Source organism: Gorilla gorilla, chromosome 1 (genome assembly GCF_029281585.2).
Source record: "Gorilla gorilla gorilla isolate KB3781 chromosome 1, NHGRI_mGorGor1-v2.1_pri, whole genome shotgun sequence".
Lineage (NCBI taxonomy): Eukaryota > Metazoa > Chordata > Mammalia > Primates > Hominidae > Gorilla > Gorilla gorilla.
Window position 1 is genome coordinate 231871902 of NC_073224.2, and position 18676 is coordinate 231890577.

Consider the following 18676-nt stretch of genomic DNA (forward strand, 5'->3'; position numbering starts at 1 on the left):
TCTAAGATAATTCCCATGTTTCTGACTGAAGTGATTGTGGATGAGTTAGAATCCCACGTTTGAGTCTCAGCTCCACTATTTACCAGCATAATAACTTCTGGCAAGTTACTGCATTTTTCTGAGCTTAGTTTCGTTACCTGTAAAATGGTAGAGGTAAATAAGGGTGTTTCTCTCCCAGAATTGTCTTGAACTTTAGACGAAATTATGTGTAGTTGTATACAACTACTTAAGTAATATAGAAAGTTATGGCCGGGTGTGGTGGCTCACGCTTGTAATCCCAGCACTTTGGGAGGCTGAGGTGGGCGGATCACTTGAGGTCAGGAGTTCGAGACCAGGCTAGCCAACATGGTGAAACCCCATCTCTACTAAAATAAATACAAAAATTAGCTGGGTGTGGTGGCATGCACCTGTAATCCTAGCTACTCGGGAGGCTGAGGCAGGAGAATTACTTGAACCCGGGAGGCGGAGTTCTCGGCAGTGAACCGAGATTGTGCCATTGTACTCCAGCGCGGGCGACAGAGCAAAGCTCCGTCTCAAATATACCTACTCTCTTATTATCTTTAGTAACAACTAGGCTAGGAAATAATATTAATGAGATAATCAGATTAGAGAGTAAAGGAGGATTAGGTTTTGGGGGTAAAATGTGTATGGGATATTTAGTTAGAGAATTCCAGTTCACCGTTTGCATATGGGCTTTGAGTTTAGGAAGATAGTTCTGTAACTAGATAAGGTAATATTTAGAGTATCTTAAATATAGTAGATACTCAGTAAATCAAGTATGAATATCATGTGTTGATTTATCTGTCTTTCCAAAGTTGTAATTGGTAGCAAAAAAAATCAGGATGTTTAAAAAAAAAATTGGACAAAACTTTCTTTGAGCCTTCATCACCTCTGGCCTGGTTACCCTAGCAGGTTCTTAACAGGTCTTGTTCTCCCTGCCCACCTCCCACTTCCATGCCCACCCTCATGCCATTTGTTTTCACAACACAGCAAGCCTAAGGATCCTTTTAAAAGTTAAGTCAGGGCTGGGCGCGGTGGCTCATGCCTGTAATCCCAGCACTTTGGGAGGCCGAGGTGGTCAGATCACGAGGTCAGGAGATTGAGACCATCCAGGTTAACATGGTGAAACCCCGTCTCTACTAAAAATACAAAAAATTAACTGGGTGTGGTGGTGGGCCCCTGTAGTCCCAGCTACTCGGGAGGCGGAGGCAGGAGAATGGCATGGACCTGGGAGGCAGAGCTTGCAGTGAGCCAAGATCGCTCCAGCCTGGGCGACAGAGTGAGACTCCGTCTCAAAAAACAAAAAAGAAAGTTAAGTCAGATCCTGTCCCTCTTCTGCTTGGGACTTTGCAATAGCTTGACCTTTCACAATGCCATCTTGGGGTGTCTGTCTGTCTGGCTCTGTCTCTCTCTCCCTCTCCCTCTCTCTCTCTTTTTTGTTCCCCTATCTCTCTTCTCTCTCCCCTCCCTCCCCTGCCTGCCCTCCTTCTCTCTCACTGCCCCCCCCCAAAATACACGCTCCCACACTTGCTTGCTCCAGCCGCACAGGCCTTCTTGCTGTTTCTCTTATCTGCCAGGTGTCCTCTTATAACTGTTTCTTTGGCCCTGAGTACAATTAATTGTAATGTAAGTCAGACCACGATCATGACTCGTATGTCAGTATAGTCTCTGACTTATGATTCTTTGACCTAGAATTTTGGAAGTTTATGATGGTGCAAAAATGATACACAGTCAATAGAAACCATACTTTGAGTACCATGTAACCATTTTGTTTTTCACTTTCTGTATTCAGTAAGTTACATGAGATATTCAAATTTATTATAAAATAGGCTTTGTATTTTTTTTCTTCTTTTGGTGGTTCTAGCAGAAGTTATGGGGAGGGTTCTCAGTGGTTCTTACTGAGACATGGGTCCATTCTTGAACAAGTCATGGTGGCCAGGAGGATTTAGTATGGTGAGCAACCCTGGATCCACCCAAACTACATGTTATTAGGTCCCCATATGAAGTGGTAGTTCCCTAGAGTAAAGTGAGTAAGGAGGGTGCTTTGTTAAACAGACAAAAGCTATCATCAGACTATGATTTACATTAACATAGATACAATCTCTTTGAACAGAGATATAAACAGAGTACTTTGGCAATACCCTGAAGGCAACAAATAATTCTGATTGTGAGGATCAAAGAAATTTTCACAGAGGTTACATTTAAACTGGGCCTTTCAAAAGTAAGAGGAATTTTATTTGGTTTTGTTTTGAGATAGGCTCTTGCTCAGCAGCCCAGGCTGCAGTGCAGTGGCAGGATCATGGCTCACTGCAGCTTCAACTTCTTGGGTTCAAGCAATCCTGCTTCAGCCTCTTGAGTAGCTGGGACCACAGGCATGTGCTGCCATGCTTGGCTAATTTTTAATTTTTGTAAAGATAAGATCTGCCTGTGTTGCCTAGGCTGGTCTTGAATTCCTGGGCTCAAGCGATTCTCCTACCACAGCCTCCCAAAGTGCTAGTATTACAGGTGTGAGCCACCGTTCACGACCAGTAAGAAAGATGTTTTAAAACAGAAAAGAAAGGGAATATATGTTAGGGGGTGGAAAAGTATGTATGCCAAGACATGGAGGTTCGAGCCTGGAGGAGAAGGGGCTGAGGACAGAGGTCCAATCCGTATATTAGAGTATTAAGGAGTTTAGACTTCATTCAGTGAACCGTGGAATCCTGTAGAAGTTTTAAGCAGGAGTATAATCTCATCGCACCTCCTTTTGCAGTTTAGCCAGGTGATCATGACAGCTGAACCTAGGCCAACGGTGGTCTGGAATGGAATGGGACAGATGGAAAACATTTGGGAGATAGAAATGAAATTATAATAGCTGGACATGCCAAGTGTCAGTAGTTGAGAGAAACGTAACCATGTGTATTAGTCTGTCTTTGCATTGCTATAAAGAAATACCTGAGCCTGTTTAATTTATAAAGAAAAGAGGTTTAATTGACTCCCAATTCTATGTAGCTGGAGAGGCCTCAGGAAACTTATAATCATGGCAAAAGGCAAAGCAGGCACCTTCACAAGGTGGCACAAGCGAGTGAGGAGCGAAGGGGGAAGAGCCCCTTATAAATCCCTCAGATCTCCTGAGCACTCACCATCTCTAGAACATCATGGGGGAAACTGCCCTGTGATCCAATCACCTCCTGCCAGGCCTCTCCCTAGACACGTGGGGATTATGGGGATTACAATTCAAGATGAGATTTGGGTGAGGATACAGCCAAACCATATCACCATGGAAGTCACTAGAATGCCCTGGGGTGAAGTGGTAGAGGAGTGGTTTATACCTGAGAGTTTCTATTCATGGACCCACTTGACTGGAGGTAGGATAAACTGCATCTACAGCGCCACGCATGTCATGGGAAAATCAAATTGTCCTAATGTGTGATTTTTGTTTTCTTGGGTCTAGGTGATTTTGAAGTTTTCCATTTTAGACTATGGGCATTTGTCTCCATTATCCTGTACATACTATTTATTCCATCTTAGTAGATTTAAGAAGTCTTTTTGTATGGGGAACGTATATTTTATTTGTCTCTTACCACAAAATGCAGTGTAGAACTTTGTATGTTTTAGCTTACTGACTTCTGTTAACTGATTAACACCTCTATTTATGTGTTTTCTTATTTTATCGCTAAAGTTTGAAGGTGATCTCTTTTAGACCATATTATGAGCTATTTAGATCAGTTCTGTCTTTCCTATTGTTTTAATGGCCAAATGGCACACTGGTTGGTATACTTTTTCTATCAAAATTACCTGATTGAGAATGTACCCATCAGTTACATTGCTGTGTATGTTTTAGATAGTAGGCGCGTTTAAGAACGCAGCTAATACAGTGTTTGTGAAGAGTTGTATTATTAGAGGACATGTATGTGGAAAAACAAAGGTGAAACGGAATTCTCCCTGTGGTTAGTGTGACCCTCATAATGTTATGAGTGGTGTGGTGTAAAATCGTTACTACCCACATGTGGAACTTAAGCAGTTTACATTTTCTACATCAGGGTTTTTCCATTGCTTTAGCAGGACATAGAATTCCTTGCTTTTTGTTAAAATGTACGTGAGCACCCAGGGGCAGCCTTAATGATTTTTGGGTGTAGTTGGAATAACAATTTCATTTTGAAAAGTCCTTTGGGCTTTAAGTTAAATGAAAGGGAATCATCTCTTAAAAGTATATCCACTCCCACTTTGAGAGCTTTTCATTTCACAGCATCAGTATTAAGATTAATTTCTGGGACTGTCTATTTTCTTTCATTCAACCACTATTTATTGAGCACCTACTGTGCTTCAACACACAGTTCTAAGTGCTGAGGAAGCAGCAGCAAGTGAAACAAACCCAAATATTCCTTAATTCATGGAGAAAATATTCTAGTGGGAGAAAACAGACAGTAATATACAAATAAGTAAAGATTTGATGGTGAAAAGTGCTCTGGAGAAAAGTCAAGCAGGCACAGGGGAAATGGCAAGCTGAGATTTGGCTGAGGGAGTAAGTGGTCATGGTGGGCCTAAAGAATAACTGGGGAAAGGTGACATTTTAGCAAATAAGTGAGGGACTGAGCCCTGTAGAAGTAAAGGAAAGATCAGTCTTGGTAGAGAGAATATCCCCAAGGCCCTTGTTAAGTTTCATTTTATTGACAAGATTTTCTTGATTAGACTGTGCATGTCTATACTGAGACATGTTATAGAAGATGAAATATGTATCAGTTGGAATAAAAATAGTTTAAAAATGGCCAAGTGTGGCTGGGTGCGGTGGTTCACGCCTGCAATCCCAGCACTTTGGGAGGCCGAGGATTCCTTGGGGCCAGGAGTTTGGGACCAGCCTGGCCAACATGGTGAAACCCCGTCTCTACTAAAAAAAAAAAACAAAAAACAAAAATTAGCCTGTAGTCCCAGCTACTCAGGAGGCTGAGGTGGGAGGATTGCTTGAGCCTGGGAGGCAGTGGTTGCAGTAAGCCCAAATTCTACTACTGCATTCCAGCCTGGATGACAGAGTGAGACTTTGTCTCAAAAAACAAAAAAAAAGAAGATAGGACTACAGGCACGCGCCCCTGCACCTGGCTAATTTTTAAAATTTTTTTGTAGAGATGGGGTCTTGCCTTGTTGCCCAGGTTGGTCTCAAACTCCTGCCCTCAAGCAGTCTTCCCATGTTAGCCTCCCAAAGTGCTGGGATTATAGGTGTGAGCCACTGTGCCCAGCTCGAATAAACTGCATACTTATTATGTCTTTTTTAAACAAGTGTGTAATAAACTCACACACTTTTAAATTCTGTAATACAGCTGTCCACAATATGTCTTGAGGATTAAACAATTATTGAGTTGCTGAAATAACGTCTGTTTGTATCCTAATTTTTCCCCCCCTTTAGACTGTGAGAATGATATAAATAAACAATAACAACAAAAAAGCTTAAATCTTCAAGATTATACTTTTTTTTTTTTTTTTTTTGAGACAGGATCTCACTCTGTCACCCAGGCTGGAATGTAGTGGCATGATCACGGCTCAGTGTAGCCTCAACCTCCCAGGTTCAGGTGATCCTCCCACCTCAGCCTCTTGAGTAGCTGGGACTACAGGGATACCCCATCACGCCTGGCTAAGTTTTAACCATCATGCCTGGCTAATTTTAGCCTTCATGCCTGGCTAATTTTTGTAAGTTTTGTAGAGACAGGGTTTTGCCATGTTGCCTAGGCTGGTCTTAAACTCCTGGGCTCGAGTGATCTGCCTGCCTCGGCCTCCCAAAGCGCTGGGATTGCAGGTGTGAGCCAGCACTGCTGGTGGTTGTACTTTGTGTATCTTAGTGCTTTGGCTTGTGTGAGTTCTAGTCCTGAATATATTTCCCCTGGCCATTGAGTGGATGAGATTGCTACTCACTATTACGGATTTGGCTAAATTTCCTCCCAGACTGTCAGAGTAACTTTATATACCGATTCAGCTCTACAATCTTTGCTCCATATATCCCTGAGCAAATTCCTGGAGTTAGCCAGAGAGATATTCCCTTTGGGAGTGTCAGAGAGGACCTAGTTTTTATTTCATATGGGTCAGAGTGCTTTAGAAGACTGTTTGCATTGCATAATGACTCTAGAACTGTGGTTGGGTAAACAAGTTACTGAAAACAAATAGGATGTATTGATTTTCTACCATAGAAGCATGGTGTGCAATGGAATGTCATGTTGTAATATTTGATTTTCATTATTGGGTGTAAATAAACAGAATCCTTTGATATATACGTACTACACTGGGATGGCACTGTTCACCTTGAAAGCTAACAGTCTTTTTCCTCATCTGCATACAATATACTGAAATCATATAAATTCATATTGCCAGCTGGTTGAATTAGTTCTTTTTCTTTTGAGGAATAGACTTTATATTTTACTGTATCTTAATTGTTAGGCATGAGACAAAGGCATTGTCTCCTTATCCTTAGAGTTATATATGTGTAATAATTGTATTGCATGTACGCTGATCAACATATCAGATATAATCTCAAAGCCAAAATTTTCTCCTTTTAAGTTGTTATTCGCTTCATAAAATGCTTCCCCTTATATTAGTCTGTTCTTGCTGCTATAAAGAACTGTCTAAGACTGGGTAATTTATAAAGGACATAGGTTTAATTGACTCACAGTTCCACAATGCTGGGGAGGCCCCAGGAAACTTACAATCATGGTGGAAGGTGAAGGGAAAGCAAGGCATCTTCTTCACAGGATGGCAGGACAGAGTGAGTGCTGAGCGAAGTGGGGAAGAGCCCCTTATAAAACCATCAGATCGGATCTTATGAGAACTCACTCACCATCAGGAGAACAGCATGGGGGAAACCGGCTCCACGATTCAGTTACCTCCACCTGGTCTCTCTCTTGACATGTGGGGATTATGAGGATTATGGGGTTTACAATTCAAGATGAGATTTGGGTGGGGACACAGTGCCTAACCATGTCACCCCCCTTCATTCAACATCCATTAACTGAGCTGATACTGAGTGTCTGCTTTGTTATAGACGTCTTGCTAACTCTTTGGGATTCAGTGATGAAGACATTTTTCTTGCCTTCATAGAGGTAAAAGTATGAATGATGAGAGTTAGTTAATAAGGAATTATGGTCATGTGCTGTGTAAAGAAATTTTGGGCAATGGTGGACCACACCAAATATATGACAGTGGTTCCATAAGATTATAATGGAGGTGAAAATTTCCTGTTGCTTAGTTACATTGTATGTGGTATAAGGTTGTAGCCCAGTATATTACTCGTGTGTGTGGTGATGCTGGTGTAAGCAGACCTAATATGCTGCCGGTTATATAAAATATAGCACATTCAATCATGGACAGTACGTAATACTTGATAGTGATTATAAATGATTGTTTTACTGGTTTATGTATTTACTGTAATGTACTTTTTATCATTATTTTAGAGTGTACATCCTCTACTTACATATAAAATAATTCACTGTAAAATAGCCTCCAGCTATTCTGGAAGAGGTATTCCAGAAGAAGGCATTGTTATTATAGGAGATGACAGCTCCATGTATGTTATTGCCCCTGGAGACCTTCCATTGGTCCAACATGTGGCGGTGCAAGAGCAGTAGTGATGATCCTCACCCTGTGTATGCCTAGGCTAATGTGTGTGTGTTAGTTTTCAACAAAAACATTAAAAAAGTTAATTTAAAAATAGAATAAAGCTTATAAAATAAGATTATAAAAGTAAAATATCTTTGTAGAGCTGCACAATGTATTCGTGTTGTGTTTTAAGCTGAGTTGTTAAGAGTCAAAAAGTTTTAAAAATGGTTTATAAAGTAAAAAAGTTATAGTAAACTAAGGCTGATTTGTTATTGAAGAAAAAATAATATTTAAAAGAGGAATTTAGTGTAACCTAAGCACACAGTGTTTATAAAGTTCACAGTGGTGTATAGTAATGTCCTAGGCCTTCACATTTACTCACCGCTGACTCACTGACTCACCCAGAGCAACTTCCAGTGAGCTCCATTCATGGGGTAAGTGCCCTAGACAGATGTACCATTGTGTTACAGTTGTTTACAGTATTCAGTACTGTAACATGCCATACAGGTTTGTAGTCTAGGAGCAGTAGGCTATAGGGTATCATCTGGGCTTGTGTAACTACACTCTATCATGTTCACACAAGGATGAACATATATCCATTGTTAAGCAACATGTGATTGTACAATAATGTGTGGTAAGTGTTCTTAGTGGGGAAGAAGAGGATTCTATTGGGTGTACTTAGCAGGGGCAACGGACTTGGAGCAAGAGAGTTGAGAGCTGAAGAATGATGAAGAATCAGCTAACCAAAAAGTGGATATGGCAATAGGGGAAAGAAGGAAGGCTGTTCTGGGCAGAGGAAACCCATGTGCAGTGGCCCAGAGGCAAAACAGAATAAAAAAAGCGAGCAAGTAAAACTGGATGGGGGGATTAACACTATTATTAACAATAATATATTATTAATTATATAATATAATTAATTAATATATCAGTATTATTAACATTAATCATAATGGAGTGAAGTGGATGGAGTGAAGTAGATGAATTCAAGAAATACTTAGAAGGTAGTACCTGTGGGACTTGATGACTGGAGGAAAAATCAAGGATGCCTCTAGGTTTTGGGCTTGGACAACTGATAGATGATTGTGTGCTTGTGTCAGTTATTGATTTATTGCTTCTCACCTCGAAGTATGTCCTTCATTGCTTGCTCTGTGAAAATGAATCTGGGCCTTTTGCTTTTCCTCCGCCAGCTGGCATGATGTTTAGTTTTGTCAGTAGAGGGTGCTGGAGAGACATTGAGGAGGAAAGAGATTTACTTGCTGGTTCCAAGAGAGGCCAGTGTGGCACATGGTGTTTCTTCAGTGCTCAGGCATTTGCAGCTCTTAGTGACCAGCAGCTCTCCTGCTGCCCAGGTAGCAGAGTACGTCCACTGAGACATTCCCCCACAAACAACTTTCCTTGGCATTCTAGAGGACTGATTTCTGGCAAATTTCACAGAGTGGATTGCCTGAAGTTCTGTCAGGTATGAGCCCCCTCCAGCAAGGTCTGGATCTCAGCCCTAGAGTTGGGGAAACTCTTTCTTGGGTGCTCTGTCTCAGCCTTAAGGGTGGTGGCAATTATATGTTGTGTTACATAATATTATATTTGCTACTATATTTTATGTCAGCTATTGCTGTGTTCTTTCAAGGTCTTATTTGCCAACTTCTCATTAATCTCTTGTTATAGTTAATGATTTTTAATCTTCCCTCGTTCAAATTACCATGTAGTTTCTGTCTCCTGATTGGACTTAGGCTATGACTGGACATAGAGTGTTCTGTTAGAATCATAAAGAGAGAGCATATTTGGGGAGAGAGATGGACAGAGTTTGGGACATGACCAATTTTAAGTGCAGAACACTCAGATATCCAAGTGCCTGTCCTATATGGGTTTGGAATGAGCTCCAAAGACCTGGATTGGAGATTGTCCAGGAAGAGTGTGAGGAACAAGATGACAGTATGGTCAGGATAGAGTCCTGTAGGTTACAGCCTGTTCACATGAAAAGGAACCTCCTAAGGAGGCTGGGGAAGACTGATTGGAGGGATACTATAGTTTATTATTATATTATTCATATGGTTTTTGTGAAGGTGAAATGAGTTGGTATTATATAAAGCACTGAGCATAATGTCTGGCACGTAAGTCCTTAGTAAATGGGACTACTGACTGTGCTGTTGTCTGCTGGGCAATGTGGTGGGTGACAGGGATAGAGGATGACCAGGGCTGCAGGCTCTGCCTTGAGGGGTGGGGAATGGGAAGAGGCTTGTTAAGTGTGTTATAGTGAGTGGTAGGTGTCAGAAAGGCGTGAATAGGCTGGGTGTGGTGGCTCATGCCTGTAATCCCAGCACTTTGGGAGGCTGAGGCAGGAGGATTGTTTGAGGTCAGGAGTTTGAGACCAGCCCAGGAGAATCACTTGAACCAGGGGGGCAGAGGTTGCAGTGAGCCAAGTTCACACCACTGCACTCCAGCCTGAGTGACAGAGCGAGACTCCATCTCAAAAAAATATAAAAAAGAACAACAACAAAAGAAAGGCACGAATAAAGCTCCAAAAACGTCTGCCTTGGGGATTCTGATCAGGGGCCACAGAGGAAGTAAAGGCTCAGCTGGATCTTGGAGGAGAGGTGTAGGTTTGCCCCGTGAAGAGAGGGCAGGGAAGGTCTTCTGAACAGAGGGAACAGCGTTAGCAGAGGAGGGAGAGTGCTTGACAGCCCAGTCCCACAGCGGGGTCATGGTTTGCCTCTTGACTTAGGGTTGGGACAAAAATTGGACACACTTTCTGAATAGCTGTTTATTCTGCATCCTTATATTCCACAGTGTGCTTTGTTCTCATAACTAGATTTATAATTTATTTAGTGAGTTTTAAAATTTCTGCAGGACATTTGCTAGTTAACAATCTAAAATGATTTAAAACTTTGATTTATGCTAACATTTTGCTTAAGCTTTCATTGAGTGTGAAATTGGAGTGTGTAGGCTGAAATCTTTAAGAGGGGAAAGTTGAAATGTACTGCGTGCTGTGCCACTTCATTGAGTTTTACTCTCTGGATGAAAACATTTTTTTCCAGCCACGTGTGGTGGCTCACACCTGTTATCTTAGCACTTTGGGAGGCCAAGGCAGGAGGATCACTTGAGCCCAGGAGTTGGAGACCAGCCTAGGCAACATAGGGAAATCCTGTCTCTACAAAAAGAGTTTAAAAAGTTAAAAAAAAAAAAAATTCTGCTTCCTGAACATTGATAGAGCTCAGAACAGTTTCTGGGTCATGTGAGTTCTCTTCAACTTGCAATTGTTTTTCAAAGGTTCGACAACGGAAGAAATGGAAATTCCTAAAAATTGTATGACTTCTCTCAATAACTCACGTTTTTGGAGATTTAGGAAACAAGTGTGATAAACTTTTGATTCTTTTGGAGGGAAAACGTGGCAATTAAGCCTTATAGCCCTCTGTGATTTATTCTTTGTGACTGGAATGTTATTTTCCTTTTTCTCTGTCTGGCAAACTCTAAGTGGATGTACAGCTGACTTATTAGTTTTCTAGTCTTTTCTAAAGCTTCTGAATTTGGTTTACCAAAGCACTGCCCTAAGATAAGTCTGTGGTAATACTGGCATGCTTTCATTGAAGACCTTCAAATTGTCAAAAAAAAAAAAAAAAAGGAAACAGTCCAGCAAGCATTCATTAGAATGCGTTATCTTTGGACCCTGGTAGAGGAAGTCCCTTGGCTGAAATGGCACACTCTAATCCAGAAATTCTCCTGAAAGGTCTGTTTCTGAGTCTTCAGAGGAAAGAGGAATACATTTTCTAAAGAAAGATAATCATTTGTTTTTTTCAGAAAGAAGAGTTAAACCATTCTTTATTGGCTAGGACTCCTGGGAATTATATAAGAAGGAAGCTGAGAAGGAAGATGTCAAACTGTGACTCTCCAAAGGTTTTAGTTTTTTGTTTTTTTTCCACCTTGCTTCTCCTAGAGGTAACAGACACCTATAACTCTTTGTTCTTGGTGAAGTGTTTGCCTAAAAGAGTATTGAGAGACCCAAGAAAATAAGACACTTAGGGCAGTTTTACTTTACCTGACTGTCCCTTGGGTAAAATGATGGAAGTTGAAATGTGACTCTTCTGATAATTGCCTCCTCTGTTCTTTTATGATATAAGCCAAGGGTAACAAACATTCCAAGATTATTATATTTTTGAAATTTGGGGATTGTTTTGAAGTTGATAAAATATTTCATATTAGCAATTTATTGAGAAGTTGAAAGAAAAACATGATGCTCACTTTAAGAACAAGTATAGGCCGGGCATGGTGGCTCACACCTGTAATCCAAGCACTTTGGGAGGCCGAGGTGGGTGGATCACGAGGTCAGGAGATTGAGACCATCCTGGTTAACACGGTGAAACCCCGTCTCTACTAAAAAATACAAAAAATTAGCCAGGCGTGGTGGCGGGCGCCTGTAGTCCCAGCTACTCAAGAGGCTGAGGCAGGAGAATGGCGTGAACCCAGGAGGCGGACCTTGCAGTGAGCCAAGATTGTGCCACTGCACTCCAGCCTGGGCAACAGAGCAAGACTCTGTCTCCAAAACAAAACAAAACAAAACTGATGGTTTAAATGCAGAACAATTGCAGGAATTATGATAGTGAGAGCACCCCTGCACTCACCGTTTAGATTCTACAGTTGCACTTTACTATATTTGCTATAGCGTATACATTTACCATATTTACTGCAGAATCATCCTCTATCCATTTCTTTGTGTATAAGGATTTTGCTTTAGTATTTTATATTACAACAAAAGGCTACAAACAATATAGGAGAGTGGTTGAATATGGTAAATATAATAGTCTGTTCTTGCATTGCTATAAATACTGAAGACTGGGCAATTTATAAAGGAAAGAGGTTTAGTTAGCTCACAGTACTGCAGGCTGTACAGGAAGCAAGGCTGGGGAGGCCTCAGGGAGCTTTTACTCACGGTGGAAGGCAAAGCTGGAGCAGGCATCTTTACATGGCTGGAGTAGGAGGAAGAGAGGCGGAAGGTGCTATACAATTTAAACAACCAGATCTCATGAGAACTTAGCACCGAGGGGATGATGCTAAACCATTCATGAGAAACCGCCCCATGATCCAATCACCTCCCACCAGGCCCCACCTCCAACACTGGGGATTACAATTTGACATGAGATTTGGGTGGGGACACAAGTCCAAACCATATTATTATGGAATATGATGGAATTCTCTGCAGCAGTGAAAAAGAATGAGGCACTTTGTATGGACTGACACGGAACAATCTCAAAGATACAGGAAGTAAAAATGGGCTCAGAAGGCTATATGAAGTATACTACTATTTGTGTAACAAAGAGATGTACATATATGTGTGTGCATGCTGTATATGCATGAATATCTCCAGAAAGTATAAGCAAGAAGCTGATATGAGTGAGGGTGTGGGGTAGCCCACCTACAGTACCATGCATATATATTATAAATTTTTAAACTGTGTGCACTTATGCTAACTGCTGGAAGGTTTAATTGCTTCCTTGATATTTTCAGCATGTCAGAAATCTCCACCTCCTAGTCCTTAGATTTTAGATTGTAACAAATTGCAGCCAAACAGTTAAGGTTTGAATTCTTATTCTTTATTTATATATGTTATAGATTTTACTGTCAATAAAACCAGGATAATTATGAGTTATTAAGAAGTTTAAGTTAGATAGTCTAAGTAAAGTGCTTAATATAAAACAGTGGCTGGCACACAGTACTTGACACAATAAATATCAAGTATTATTATCAAGCATACAATTTTGTGGGAGAGGCAAATAATAAATAATTTAAATATTCTCTGTACGTGTGTCTGTGAGGGATGCAGTAAGTAAAAGGGAAATCAGAGAAGGCTATATAAGGAAGTTGAAAAGGATAATTGAGAGAGAAGTGAAGGAACGCCATTCCAGACAGAGAAAGTCCCTTTTCTAAGGTGCAAAAGCATAAAACAGTGTTGGTGAGTTTGAAAATTCCAGTAGTTCATAATGGCTTGAAATAGTCTGGGTTATGAGAGATGCAATGGCAGATGATGATGATAGCTGACATTTATTGAGCACTTAGGCAATGTCCTGTTTTAAGTGTTTTTTATGTTTTAATGTATTAATTCCCTATAGTAACTATGATATTGGTAGTATAATTACCTTCATTTTACTGTTGAGCAGACCGAGGCAGGGAGATTAAGTAACTTATCCAAGGTCTTGCAAAGTCAGCCCATGTTTGTGTGCACCCCTTGTGCTGCCAGATGAGGTCTTGCAAGGTCAGCCCATGTTTGTGTGCACCCCTTGTGCTGTCTGATGAGGTCTTGCAAAGTCAGCCCATGTTTGTGTACACCCCTTGTGCTGTCTGATGAGGTCTTGCAAAGTCAGCCCATGTTTGTGTGCACCCCTTGTGCTGCCTGATGAGCCTGCTTGGTAGATGTAGTGCAGACAATGAGCAGTGTCTGGATTCACTTCCATAAGCTTTGGGAAACTATAATATTAAAGGATTTTAAGCAATAAAGTGAAACTCTCAGATTTCTACTCTAGGATGACCAGCAATGGCTTAGGGAAGGTGATGAAAATCTCGTTTCCACTTCCTTCCTTTCTCTTCTCCTCCCACCCCAAATCCTTTATGTCCTGAAGAAATGATATAATTCATTATTAGTATAATACTTTGAGAAATGTGGAGGAGTTCTTTAAATTGATCTTCACCTTGTAATGAATTTGGACACATTTTCAGGGCTTCTCCAGCTGTATCAAAGTAAAGGCAAGAAGGGTCAACAATAACAGTTATATTATGTGCATTTTATTTTATTTTATTTTAATTTTTGAGATGGAGTCTCACCTTTTTGCCTAGGCTGGAGTGCAGTGGCACGATTTCGGCTGACTGCAACCTCCACCTCCTGGGTTCAAGCAATTCTCCTGCATCAGCCTCCCGAGTAGAGTAGCTGGGATTACAGGCACCCACCACCATGCATGGCTAATTTTTGTGTCTTTTAGTAGAGATGGGGTTTCACCCTGTTGGCCAGGCTGGTCTCGAACTCCTGACCTCAGGTGATCCGGCCTGCCTCAGTGCTGGGATTATAGGCATGAGCCACCGTGCCCAGCCACATACATATTTTAGATTAAGCTCCTATATGATATATGTAACAAAATACCTCCAAACTGCTGCTTAAAACAACATTCAGCATTTGTTATCCCACACACCTTTTGTGGGTCAGGAATTTAGGAGCGGCTTGAGGTCTCTTCTCAGGTTGCAGTCAACTGAAGGCTTGATAGGGCCTGGAGGATCCAATTGCAACATAGTGCATTCACAAGGTTGGCAGAGTTCTTGCTGGCTGTTGGCAGAAGCTTCAGTTCCTTGCACATGGAACCTCTTCATAGGGCTGCCTGAGTTTCTTCATGATACTGCACCTGGCTTTCCAGAAGAAAGGATTCATATAAGAGCAAGGTGAAAGCTGCAATGTCTTTTATGACGTAGCCTTGGAAGACATTATTGTCAAGAGTTTGAATACCAGGAGGCAGAGCTCATTGGGGGCCATTTTGTGGGCTGGTTACCACAGTTCTCATGAAAATGTTAGTGAATAGAATAATAAAATTTAGAACTAAAAGGAGCCATAGCCCAGTGGTTTCAAGATGTGGCTCTTGAACCAGCAGCAGCACTTGTGAATTTGGTTAAAATGTAAATTATTGGGCCTGTCCCAAGACTTACTGAATTAGGATCGAGGAGTGACTCCCAACACTCACTCTCTCTCTTTTTTTTTTAAATAAACTTTATACTTTAGAACACTTTTAGATTTATAGAAAAATCGGGCTGGGCGCGGTGGCTCACGCCTGTAATCTCAGCACTTTGGGAGGCAGAGGTGGGCGGATCACGAGGTCAGGAGATTGAGACCATCCTGGCTAACACGGTGAAACCCCGTCTCTACTAAAAATACAAAAAATTAGCTGGGCGTAGTGGCGGGCGCCTGTAGTCCCAGCTACTCGGGAGGCTGAGGCAGGAGAATGGCATGAACCCAGGAGGCGGAGCTTGCAGTGAGCTGAGATAGCGCCACTGCACTCCAGCCTGGGCGACAGAGTGAGACTCCATCTAAACCAAAAAAAAAAAAATTGAAAATTGGGCAGATAGTATAAGTAGTTCCCACACACACACATATACAGACACACACACAGTTTCCCCTATTATTAACATCTTGCATGAGTGTGGCTTATCTGTTAGAACTGATGAAGCAGTATTAATATATTATTAACTGAAGTCTACAGTTTAAGATTCACTCTTTGTGTTGTACATTCTGTGGGGTTTGACAGAAACATAAATGTCATGTGCTTATCCACAGTTACAATATCCTGCAGAATAGTTTCACCACCATTAAAACTTCTGTGCTCCATGTAATCATCTCTCCCTTCTTTGCCCAGCCCCTGGCAACCACTGGTCCTTTTACTATCTCTATAGTTTTGTCTTTTAAAGAAAGTTGAAGTTCCTTTTAAAGAAAGTTCTATGGTTGGAATCATATAGTGTGTATACTTTCAGATTGGCTTCTTCCACTTAACAATATGTGTTTAATGTTCCTCTTTCTTGTTCTTTAGAGCTCATTTCTTTTTATTGCTCAGTGAACACCACAGTTCACATATCTATTCATGAAGTACAGTTGAAGGACACCTTGGTTGCCTTCTGTCTTTGATTATGAATAAAACTACTCTAAAATTTGTGCAGATTTTTGTATGGACATAAGTTTTTAAGTCAATTGGACAAATGCTTAGGGGCACGATTGTGGGATTGTATGGTAAGATTATGTTTAGCTTTTTCAGGCTGGGCGTGGTGGCTCATGCCTATAATCCCAGCACTTTGGGAGGCTGAGGTGGGCAGATCATGAGGTCAGGAGATCGAGACCATCCTGGCTAACACAGTGAAACCCCGTCTCTACTAAAAATACAAAAAAATTAGCCGGGCGTGGCAGTGTGTGCCTGTAGTCCCAGCTGCTGGGGAGGCTGAGGCAGGAGAATGGCATGAAACCAGGAGGCAGAGCTTGCCGTGAGCCGAGATCGTGCCATTGCACTCCAGCCTGGGTGACAGAGCAAGACTCCTCTCAAAAAAACAAAACAAAACAAACAAACAAACAAAAATTATGTTTAGCTTTTTCAGAAAATGCCATACTGTGCTTCATGTTTGCTGTGGGTTAGATGCTTCCGTTTCCTGTAGTTTTCTTGTTTTTTTCCACCCCTGGTTTCTTTGGGTTTCCCTAAGAACTCCTTCTTAAATAGAGTCTGTCTTGAAGCTCTGTCAGTTGTAATGCATTTTTTTTTTTTATACTGGAGCTCTGTTGATGTGGTGGAAAGGTGTTGGGGAAGGAGTGCATTCTGTAATCTAATATTAAATCTCAGTTTTTTAGTGGGCGTAAGTCTTTAGGCTGTGATCTTCCGAAGAGTTTATTAGCTTTCCTCCCCTCACCCCTTCTGTGAGAAGGCAAGAGGGAGTTGAGTAATTGTCCTTTCCTCAGGTCTACAAAGCTCCTGCAAAGTAGTTTCTCTTAGCAGGTGGGCTTTTGTTATGGAGAATGCTCTGAGCAATTGCAAAATGGTTACTTTCCCCTCTCCCTGCCTAAAATACTAGGGGATTTTTTTCTTTGATGTTCTTGTAAGAACCTGTTCAGGCTCCTGGAGGTAAAAGCTATATAGGTCCCTCTTAAGTCTGGACCTCCAGAAGTTTTAATTCTCAAGCTAGTCCACACTCAGTCTTCTGCAGTTCGTCAAAATTACCGTTCAGGTATTGATTACTGTATTGCTTACTGGTTCCTGTAGCTTTCGCTTCTGGTAATCTGATCTTTTCTGTGATTCTCTGTATTTGCTTGTGATTTTTTTCCTCCAAATTTTGTGGTAGCTGTTTGCTCTGTGACCCCAATTCTCTAATGGATCTAAGAAAGGCCATTGATTTCAGTTTGTTTAGCTGTTTTCTTGCTGTGAGGATGGGAATGATGACTTCTGAACTGAAAATGAAGCCTGGCACCCAACACCCCTTGCTTTAACAAATCCCTCCAGGTGATTCTGAGGCATGTGACTGGTTGAGAACCACTCATGCAGCGTTAGTCCTTCAGTTCACAGATAAAGTACAAAGGGGAAACTGGCTGGTCACTGTGGCTCACACCTGTAATCTTAGCCCTTTGGGAGCCTGGGAGGTAGATGGTGCAGTGAGCTGTGATTGCACCACTGTACACCAGCCTGGGTGACAGAACAAGACTCTGTCTCAAAAAACAAAACCAGACCGGGCGTAGTGGCTCATGCCTGTAATCCCAACACTTTGGGAGGCTGAGGCAGGTGGATCACCTGAGGTCAGGAGTTCAAGACCAGCCTGACCAACATGGTGAAACCCCGTCTCTACTAAAAATACAAAAATCAGCTGGGTGTGGGGACGCATGCCTGTAATTCCAGCTACTTGGGAGGCTGAGGTAGGAGAATGGGGTGAACCCGGGAGGCGGAGCTTGCGGCGAGCCGAGATCGCGCCACTGCACTCCAGCCGGGCAACAGAGCGAGACTCTGTCTCAAAAACAAAAACAAAAACAAAAACAAAACCCAAAAACAAATGGGGGAAATTACTTTTCTAAGTTACAGGGAGAGTCAAAACCCGGACTAGAACCTGGGTCTCTTGACTAGATCATCTTCAAGCTGTATTTCTGTATCTACATATAGTGACCTTCAAAGGGATTCATTATATTTCATCTTGTGTATTGTATGTTTGACAAGTATATTTGTTTTGATGGTTCACTGATTTCAGTCCTTGGTATTTACCTCAAGTTCATTCTGGGATCTGGTTCTGTTCATACACATTATCATAGCTATTTGGAAGCTTACTTGAAATCTTCTCTTTGAAAGAAATATCAGCCTATCTCAGGTGTGAGCTTCAGTGTAACATTGATGTGAGTGAAATAGTATGTTATATAGAAAATTTTATTTTCCCCTGCCATCCCTTACATAAGATTTTTTAAATACCTGAAAGAAAACCTTAGAGCTCTTCATTCAGTCTTTGGAAAAGCCTGATGTGAACCATCATATGGGAGGAATCAGCTGCATCTGTCATTCTTTCTTCCCATGAGTTCCCATAATTTCATTTTCTTAATATGTAGTATAGGGTGGATAGCAGTCATAATCCCCTTTTCCATCTC

At 41.4% G+C, this 18676-nt stretch overlaps 1 protein-coding gene across 5 annotated transcripts in view; it reads left to right on the forward strand.

Annotated features, from left to right (window-relative positions):
• RERE (arginine-glutamic acid dipeptide repeats) overlaps positions 1-18676 on the forward strand; it is a 461116-nt gene that overhangs the window by 70250 nt on the left and 372190 nt on the right. The window contains exon 2 of one of the 5 annotated variants that reach the window (XM_055383743.2): positions 11350-11445. The exons of 3 other annotated variants lie outside the window; for them this stretch is intronic. The gene's annotated coding sequence lies outside the window, so the exon portion shown is untranslated. Of the gene's footprint in view, positions 1-11349; positions 11446-11466; positions 11488-18676 lie in introns of those variants that run through there. One more of the 5 variants, XM_055383745.2, reaches the window with a different exon arrangement.